Source organism: Tenrec ecaudatus, chromosome 12, assembly GCF_050624435.1.
Source record: "Tenrec ecaudatus isolate mTenEca1 chromosome 12, mTenEca1.hap1, whole genome shotgun sequence".
In the NCBI taxonomy this organism is placed as follows: domain Eukaryota; kingdom Metazoa; phylum Chordata; class Mammalia; order Afrosoricida; family Tenrecidae; genus Tenrec; species Tenrec ecaudatus.
Genome location: NC_134541.1, coordinates 141,790,217 through 141,799,921, shown reverse-complemented (window position 1 = coordinate 141,799,921; position 9,705 = coordinate 141,790,217).

The window sequence follows — 9,705 nt, the reverse complement described above, 5'->3', positions numbered from 1 at the left end:
TCAACAACTCACTACCATCGATTCAATGCTGACTCATAATGACATTATAGGACAGGGTTGAACTGCCCCGTTCCTTTCTGAGACTGTAACTGTTTACAGGAGTAGAGTCAGCTTTCCAACTTCAGACCTTGTGGAGTCACAGCCCTACAAGTAACTACTGCAACACCAGGGCTCCCTTTGGGTTTTGATTAGAAAGCACCATTGTGTTGCCCTTGTGAGCTTTCTCTTTAAATCTTTCTCCTTCCAAAGGCCAGACTATACAGCTATAGAGTCGCTTAACCCTTTGGCAGTGAAACAATCACAAATCCCCAATTTGTGGGATTGGATAGCCTGTCATGGTGACTTTAATATCAACACACCAGAAACTTGCCTGAAACAAGTTACATACCTACCCAGGTTTCCAAACCAGTAAAAAGCCGTGTGCATGTGTGTGTGCATCTTATGTTTACTACTGAATCCAACCTTCAGATATATGAAACTATTGACCATAAAATCGTGGAATTCTGAGCATACTTGGCACAAGTTAGAGTACAACTTAATAAAAGATGTAGTATTAATGCTCACATTTCTTTCTCACACGGGAATATGGAAAACAAAGCTAAATAATATAAACACTTGCTCTACTCAGGTTTTTTAACCTCCTTTTTCAAGTGAGAGGGGTGTTATCTATAGTCTATCTATTGGCTCATTTACAAAAAAGTAAATTTATGTTTACCTTCTTCTACTCCTAAAATAGTCTTCCCTCCATATACACGGAGAGGGGGACCAGGACTCCCAGCAGGTACCAAAATCTGAATGTATAAGTCTCTTACATAAAATGATATATTGTTTGCATGCGACCCATGCACATGTCCTGTGTACTTTAAATCACCTCCAGAGTAACGGTAACACCTAAACCACTATACATGCTATATAAGGAATACTTTATGCTCCCTCGTCTCTGAAGGATTGCTTGAGCACTCATCACTCAGTTGCTATCCCCCACGAAATATTTTCCATCAGGAGTTGGATGTAACAATGATGCAAAACCTTGAGATACAAATAGTCAATTGAACTTAAAGATCAAGTTTAGCAACCTGTCAATACACCATCCAAACAAATCACATGTGTTGAGTGGGTGTAAGGACTTTGAGAATTTTCTTAAGGATTCCCCATGACACTGTGGTTAAATATTGGGCTGGTGAAAGCACAAGGTCAGCAATTCAAACCCACCAGCCACTCCCCAAAAAAGATTTACAGTTTGGAAACCCTACATAGGATGACTATGGGTCAGAATTGACTCAGTGGTGGTGGAATTGGCTTTTTTGGTTACACCTGTGGTTCTCAACCTTCCTAATGCCGCAACCCCCCTTTAATACAGTTCCTCGTGTTGTGGTGCCCCCCAAACACAAAATTATTTTCGTGGCTACTTCATAAATGTAATTTTGATACTTTGATGAATCATAAGGTACATAGCTGATATTCAGAATATATTTTCATTGTGACTAATTGAACATAATTAAAGCATAGTGATTAATCACAAAAATATGTAATTATATATTGCTAAATATTTTTTCTAATGACAAATAAATGAATTTTTGTCTTGAAGTATGGTATATCATGGGTGCCAAAAGTAAAATAAATTGCTACATTTTGCAAAAGTATGCACAAAAGGCCAACATCAATGTGATGCTTGAGATAGCTCTTTTCTCACCAGATCAGAAGCATGTATTTTCCAATGGTCTTAGACAACACCTGTCAAAGTGTTGTTAAACACTGAAAGGGGTGGTGACTCACAGGTTGAGAACCACTGGGTTAGACCGTTCTTATATGAAAATTCTATACATATGAGCAACACAACTTACAAGAACATGTAACTACATCATGTCATACATTAATCATTTTCCTTAATTACATATATATACAAATTCATTAAACAACAGTCATTCTATTTTTAAAGTCAGGCCAAAAGAAAGACAAAGCTGATCATATTTCCAAACAAAGGTACACTAACATCAAATGCCTAATTTATTACTTAACTCTTATCCATAAAAATGGATCAATTAACCTAACAGTGGTGACAAAGAGAAAGTGGCTGACTGACTGGAAAAGTCCTTCCTGTTTACAAATACATATGTATCATAAAATGAAAACAGTAATTAATTACTTTTTAAGATAACACTTTTAAAATAATAAAATTTTAAAAAATAACACTTTTAATCAGGGATTTGAAACCGTCTTCACAGTTCAGTTATAACCAAGGAAGCAAAACTGAAACAGACTGGAAAGAATTAGTCTATGCTCTGTTGGAAAGTTAATCTTCCTCTTAGAAAATAAGGGCAGCCCAAGCAACGCCTAGCCACCACATCTCTTAGCCTGCAATCAGAAACAGCGCTGCCCTGCTCAAAGATGGCAGCAAATGCACCATTTAGAAAGTGTATTATCCACCCACCTGGTAACAATCCAATCTCCCGAATTAGATTCCTAAAAGGACTCCCTAACCCTCTTCCAAATCCTCTAATCCAGGGATAAAATCTACAAGGTTTCCCGTTCCGGTTTTCCTTCTGCTTCATCCAAATTTTAAAATGTTGAGACTCTTCTGATTTTGCTTCTTCAGACATGATTGAATCAGATCAAAACCCTGATTTAAATTAATATAAACTTACAGCCATTGAGTTCATGCTGACTCACATGGACCCTGTAAGGGCAGAACTCCTGCCCCTGTGAATTTCTGAGATTGTAACTGTTAACAGAAGTAGAAAGCCTCTTTACATCTTCCACTGAATCAAAAACAAACAGAACTTAGTGCCACCGAGTCAATTCTGACGCGTAATGACCCTACTGGGCAGGGTAGAACTGCCCCTGTGGGTCACACCACCACAAGCAGCTGCAATCAAGTCGATTCTGATTCAGTGAGCTTTGTAACTCTGATCCATATGATTCTCAATCACTGTGCTCTGTGAAGTACACTACCAGGCCTTTTCCTGCAAGGCACTTCTGGCTGCTTTGATCCACCAATCTTTCCATTCTTAGCCTAGTTAGTAGCTAAGTGGGAACATGTTTGTGCTGCCCAGGGCCTCTACAAGAGATCTCAAAGAAGTAGTTAGTATATAGGGTCACTATGAACCAGAGAAACCTTGATACCTGTGGTTCCAAGGATACATACGTGCACATGCACAGTTACACACATACACACACACAGTGAGTAATTTTTAGATGAAAAAGACAGAGAAACAACGAAAGTGAACTAAATCTACCCCCTGCACAAATCTGAAAAGTTCCCAATAGGATTGTGATGTTGATCAAATTACCACATCCTAGAAGCAATCAACTGTCATTTGATGCACCAAAAGATCAAAACTGAGAACGCTTGTTGAGGCCCTTGTTGCCAAAATGCTAATAATCTAGTATACATGAGCATGACTGAGAAATTCACATTTGCTTTTATAATCAATGACAGCGTCTAAATACTTAACTTCTTCATGGATAGAGGACCTTCCAGCAGCTGTTAATGAAGATTGAGTAAGAACATCTAAGAAGTTAACTCTAGGTCTCCTGGTTATTTCCTCAGTTGTACAAATCTGAGGCCTTTCAGTACATGCTATATGTGGAATCAGAAGATGTTATTACAGATTTCATATATACATTCAGTTCACATTCGACATTGGTTAAATGTTTCAGGCACTATTCTGGAAGCTGGGGATACTCTAGAGAAGGCAAAGTGCCTATATTAAAATACCTTATATGAAGGTAGAAGAAAGAAATCATAAATTGGGATAAGAGCTGAAAGAGCCCTAATAAAATGATTAAACAAGAAAAAAGTAAGCTATCTTAAATAACTCCAAGAGAGCAAGACCCGAGGAAAGGAGGCTAATTAAGTATCATTTTCAGTTTGAATTAATTAATGTTTTAAAAAAAGATATCCAGAAAGCCAGAGAAATGGAGTGACATTGTTTAAACTCCAATCCAGAGCTTGAGCCAAGATCAGACTTCAGAAACCAGTGTCTTTTATAATGCCTATTAATGCTTCTGCTGTGGCGTTTCACCTTTTACAGGACAGTCTGAATAACACAAAGAGGAACACAGGATAGACTACAAGGTTCATATGCCCACCACGCCCCTCCCAATCGGTTTGGTTGATATTTATAGCATGCTGGATCTAAAACTTTTATGGATAAGTTTCCAAGAAATACAGGTCAGAGGTGTAAAGCAACAATAAATGAAAACTCCCATTTTCCCCACTTCTAAATGGCAGCCCTGCCAGTAGAAAATCCCCATGTAAGGCAGAGTTGTTGATTTTGTGTATCACTTTTGCTTTGGAGAAGTAAATTCGCTTAAGGTTTAGATTTGCTCCACACCTGCCTTGGGAAACTCGGTTAAGATTCTATCCTATGCTACAGTATTCTGAAATACTTCTGCTTTTCCACTAAAACCTTACAATGTAGCTTTTGGAAGAAAAAAAGACCCACGATTAATGAACTGCTGAGAATTCTGACTCTCTGGAGATGATTTTATTAAGAATCCTATTTCCAAATAGCCATTCAGTGCTTCAAAATAAGTACTCATCTAATTTAATTGTGATGACTTCACCAGACAGTAACAGCCCAAGATGATGTTTACAAAAGCACTTGTCACTCCCTTTAGAAGTACCAATGAGGTTGGGGAGTGGGGTACGGGGAGAGAATGTTTCATACTTTCTGGGTGTTTATAGTCTGCAACCAGTGATAAAGTGACACTTAAGATTAAAGAGCAAAGCACTTCAAGTTTGGGACCTCCCGTAAACTATCCTACGTTCACTGGGTTGCCTCAGCCCCCAGGTACCTGGGACAGGTATTCCGAGTCTCCATGTGCTTGTGCTAGGAAGCACTCTAGGAAGGGACCCCGGGATGCTATTTTACCCGCCGACGACAGGCTCCAACATGAGGAGCTACTCCAGCGGAGCTTGCAGCCACACCACAGCAGCTGGGAAAGAAACGTGACCCGCCCAGCAGCCAGGCTTCGGCCAGCGGAGCGAGGTGCAGCCTTCCCAGTCGCTACCATTCACAAGCACTTGCGCTCTGGCCAGACAACCTTTTGGAATCTACGCGGACAACCACCCCAAGGGGCACGCATTCTTACCCCCTTGGGCAAAGCAAGGCGTTGGGGGCGAGGCCCCAGGGCTCCTCGGCGGCGCTGGGATTTAAAAACACGTCCGTGAAGCCCACCACAGGTTTCCCGCTCCTAAAACACACTTCTGCGTGAAGAGACACCTGAGTGGCAGGCGGGTCCGGGGCGCCGGCGTAGACGCGATGGCGCCAACGCCGCTCTCCGCTGAGGCGCCCTCAGGAGGCGTCCGAACGCGTCGCCCGCCCGCCGGAGACGTCCGGCCGCGCCTCAGCAAGGCGTCCCGCGGGCCGCCCGGCGCGCGTCCTTCGAGCCGGCAGGAAGCGCGGCACGGGCGCCGGAGCCGCCGGCCCGGACCTCGAGGAACTCGCCGCCCGCCAGCGCGGGGCCCAGGCCCCGCCGCGACCCCCGCCCTCGGCCGCCCTCAGCCGCGCCGCATCCGGGTCCCGCGCCTCCGCTCTCACCTGCCCGGCGCCCCGCGCAGCGCGCTCCAGATCCTGTGCGCCATCAGTAGCCGCGGCCGCCCCGCTCGTCACCTCCCGCCCGCCCGGCGCGGCACTCCGCCCGCCCGCCGCTGCCGTCGCCGCTGCCGCCGCCTCAACCGACGGAGCATGCGCGCCCGCGCCTCCCGTGGAGCTGTATGACTGGCGGGTCCTTGAAGGTCCCCGGGACACCCAGACTCCAGCCTTCCTTGCAAGCAATAGGAAGAGGAGGGATTGGGCGTATACTTGTGACAAGATGGGCGGATTCTACATTTAGGATGGCAGCTTAACTTTGACCGGTCTGGATCTCCATATGAACCATATCAGTAGGGTGTGAACTCCACCCACAGGAACCAAGCTATTGGTTGCAAGCTTGAGGGAGAATTAATCCATTGTCTCCAGCAGCAGGGAGCAGAGCATACCCATCCCAGTCAAGGAGTATTTGTAATTCCTGCATTTAACATTTGAATGCTTACTTTCTTGGAATGTTTGAGCTTGGGGTCTTAAAAACAAATTGCCCAGCCAGTCACTTTACATGAAGAACAATAAAAGTAAGGTAAAAATATTTGCATAAGGCCTTCAGTCATCATCTCCAGGCTCTTAAAGGGGTAGGTTTGGCTGCTGGTCTCACATATCAAAGAGCCAGCAAAGCATCAGACATCCTGTCCTGCCCACAGATAGTGGCATGTTCAGTCCCTTTCACTTCCCTTCTCCCAACTGCCTGCAGAGACCTGCACAAAAAAGGTCGAGCAACACACACAGCAATGGTGTGCCCAACAGTGGGAAGAGGAGGAAGGGAAGAAAGGTGGGGGGAGGGGGGGCAGAGGTGACAGAAGAAGAATAAGCATCAGGTGTCGGGGGAAGCCAGCCCCTAACACATCATTATGAGTCCGGTGGGCGCAATTGTATAGCGATAATAAATATTATAGTAAAGTTACAGAGCATGAGAGAAAGAGAAATATTGAAATAAATGGAGTCAGACACAATTCATAGTAGCACACTCAGCTCAGCCCCGCTTGGTGGTCTACGTGGAGAGAGAGATATTTGATGCTAACCCAGGTTTTTATATTCTCCGGGGGCATGCAAGCCCCCTAATTACAGGTGAGGACATATAGTAGAAACCTGGTAAAAAAAATTATTTTTTTAATTGACCCAGAAAGGTAAAGAGGCTTGATCAAGGTCAGTCAGCTGGTATTCAAATTGCTAAGCCCTTTAATTTTGCTGAATTCCCTACTAGTCATTCCTCATGACCCCCTGAAATGACCTCACCATGCTCCTTGGATTCCCAAATATTTTTGTGCCAACCTTCCTCAGCTTAATAAGAACATAGAGGAACCATTCTCAGACTCAGGAGGCTGGTAGCACCTGGGAGAATTTCTGAGAAGAGTCAGGAAGCATTTTGGTAGAGGCTGTAAGCATGACACAGCCTTCCTGCTGATAGCTCTTCCTCCTTCCTCCCTAGAGAGAGTCTAAATGAACTTAAAATTTGTGAGGATCCTGGACCAGGTTATTTTTAATCTTTCCTTCCCTACACCACTCCACATCTGTTTATCTTGACCAAACTTTTCCCAACTTCTCAGACTCAAATTCACTTCCCTGTGAAGCTTTCTACTCCTGTAAAGAGTTACAGACTCTCCCAGCCCCCACCTCACTATCATGACTCCAGTTCTACCTTACAAATCCGGCTAGACCAAAGCATGTACACTGGTGCTCTGGACATACAGAATTCAGGACAGATAAACCCCTTAGGAGCAGTAATGGGAGTAGCCATACCACGAGGGTAGGGGGAAGGTGGGGGGTGAAAGGGGGAACTGACTGCAATGATCACTGTATAACCACGCCCTCCTGGAGGGTGACTGGGGGGCATGAACAACAAGAACTTGGGTGAATGGAGACAGCGGATTCTGTACAATATGAAAAATAATAATTTATAATTTATCAAGTGTTCATGAGGTAGGGAGGGTTGGGAAGGAGGGAAATAAAAGGAGCTGATACGCTCACATTGAAAGAAAATGATGATTACAGCATATGTACAAATGTGCTTGACAAAATTGATGTATGGATTGTTATAAGAGCTGTAAGGGCACCCAATAAAATGATTTACAAAAATAGAGAGTTTCAGACTTGGAAACTCAGAGGTAGTTCTACCCTGTCCTGTGTAAGGTTGCTATGGGTCAGAATCAACTCTATAGCAATGCGTATGGTTTTGGGAGTCAACCTTGAGATTCTTACCTCAGTCTTGCAGGCAATTGCTGGCTTTCCTGCGGTTTCTGCAGTAGTTTACAAGTAATATGAGGGATGGAATGCTCTCTTGGTTCCCTCTACATCATCAAGTGAAATTTAAAATGACAATTGGTTGTAAGCGAAGGCATTCTTTTAAGAACCAATTTCTCAGCTCAACTCATATTTTTAGCTATGCTGTTTAGGAGGGAGTAGTGTTATGGTGTAGTTTTATGTTAGGTAGCTAGAGCTGGGACCAGGGTGTCTACTGGGCAGGCTCCAAATTCAGGCACTTGAGGCAGGGAGGCAGTGCACCTAGGTGGGCGCAAACCAGGCCAGGTGGGCTTAATTTAGCCAATGGGGTCAACCAGTAATGTCGACCACGCCTCCCAGCCGAAGGCACTAAAGGCCAAACCTGGAGACCACCTCCCTCTTTTGCTGTGGTCTCTCTCTCTCAATCCTTTCTTTCCCCCTCCCCCCTCTCTCCCCTCTTTCTCTTCTCCTCTCCTCTCTTCTCTATCACCTTCTCTCCTTAATAAAAACCCATTTGGATCACCAATTAGTCTTCGACATGAATTCTTTCTCCTGTAATGCCAAGGACTGAGGTATTTCCCACCAGAGAAACATGGTTGGCAGCTCAAAACTACCATCAGCTCTGAGAAAGATTGGTTTTTCTACTGCCATAGACAGTTACAGTCTCAGAAACTCAGAGGGTCACTGTGAGTCAGCAGTGACTTGATGACAGTGAGTTTGGGTTTTATTTTTTAGTTTTAGGGAGAGGGCTCAGAGTTCATATACCAGCACACCTGCACAGAGATTGTTTCTGAGGAGGAGGAGGACTCCAGGCCCTAGGATTCAAGGGGACTAGACTTAAGGTGTCCCTGAAAGCAAACTCAGATATGTTAAACAGTACAGTTTACAAGACTGGTCCAGAGCCGAACAACCAAGGCATTGGGGGCATGACTCATGACTGTGCAGCCCAGAACGGCAGCCTCGATTCAAGGATACACTCAGGCAAGTCTCTAAGCCCCACCATGGGCTGCCTAAGGGGTAATCCACGTTCCAATGCCCTCTGCCTGGTGGCAAGAGTGTTCACATCCCTGGTCAATGGTCTGAAGGAATTCACAGGCAGCTTAATCCACGTGGGGACTGTGCAAATAGAATTTGGGTTTTCACTGTTATCCACAGACTTCTGAAAATTGTTAATTCTCAGAATTTCAGTTGAAAGGTAGGCTTGATGATCTGCTTCTGAGGGGGTCACTATGGTGCACACAGCAGGTCACTGTGCATGCACACAGGAATCAGTTCAACAGCAGCCAACAGCATTCTCCCTTATGTTGCTTGATGTTTGCTTTATGCCCACATCTTCTTTTCTCTCTCTCTCTCTCTCTCTCTCTCTCTCTCTCACACACACACACACACACACACACACACACACACACTTACACAAGCACACACTGGTATTTCAAAAAATTCCTGAAAAATTCTATTCTCTTTTGATTCCTTGTTCCACTAACTTTTGGGAGCCCGCTTGTGTACATATATGACAACATTTGTTTGCTGAAAGTGAGGAGGAATTGAATCACTTGCTGAAGATCAAGGATTGTAACCTTCAATATGGGTTACAATTCAATATAAGGAAGACCAAAATCCCCACAACTGGACCAATAGGTAATAAACAGAGATAAACAGAGAAAAGGCTTAAGTTGTCAAGGATTTTGTCTTGCTTAGATCCACTATCAATGTTCATGGAAACAGCAGTCAAGAGATCAAAAGATGTATTGTAATGGGTAAATCTGCTGCAGAACACCTCTTTATAGTGTTGAAGAACAATGATGTTACTCTGAGGACTAAGGTGCACATGACCTAGGCCATGCTATTTTCCATTGCATCATATGCATGTGAAAGTTAGACACTGAAT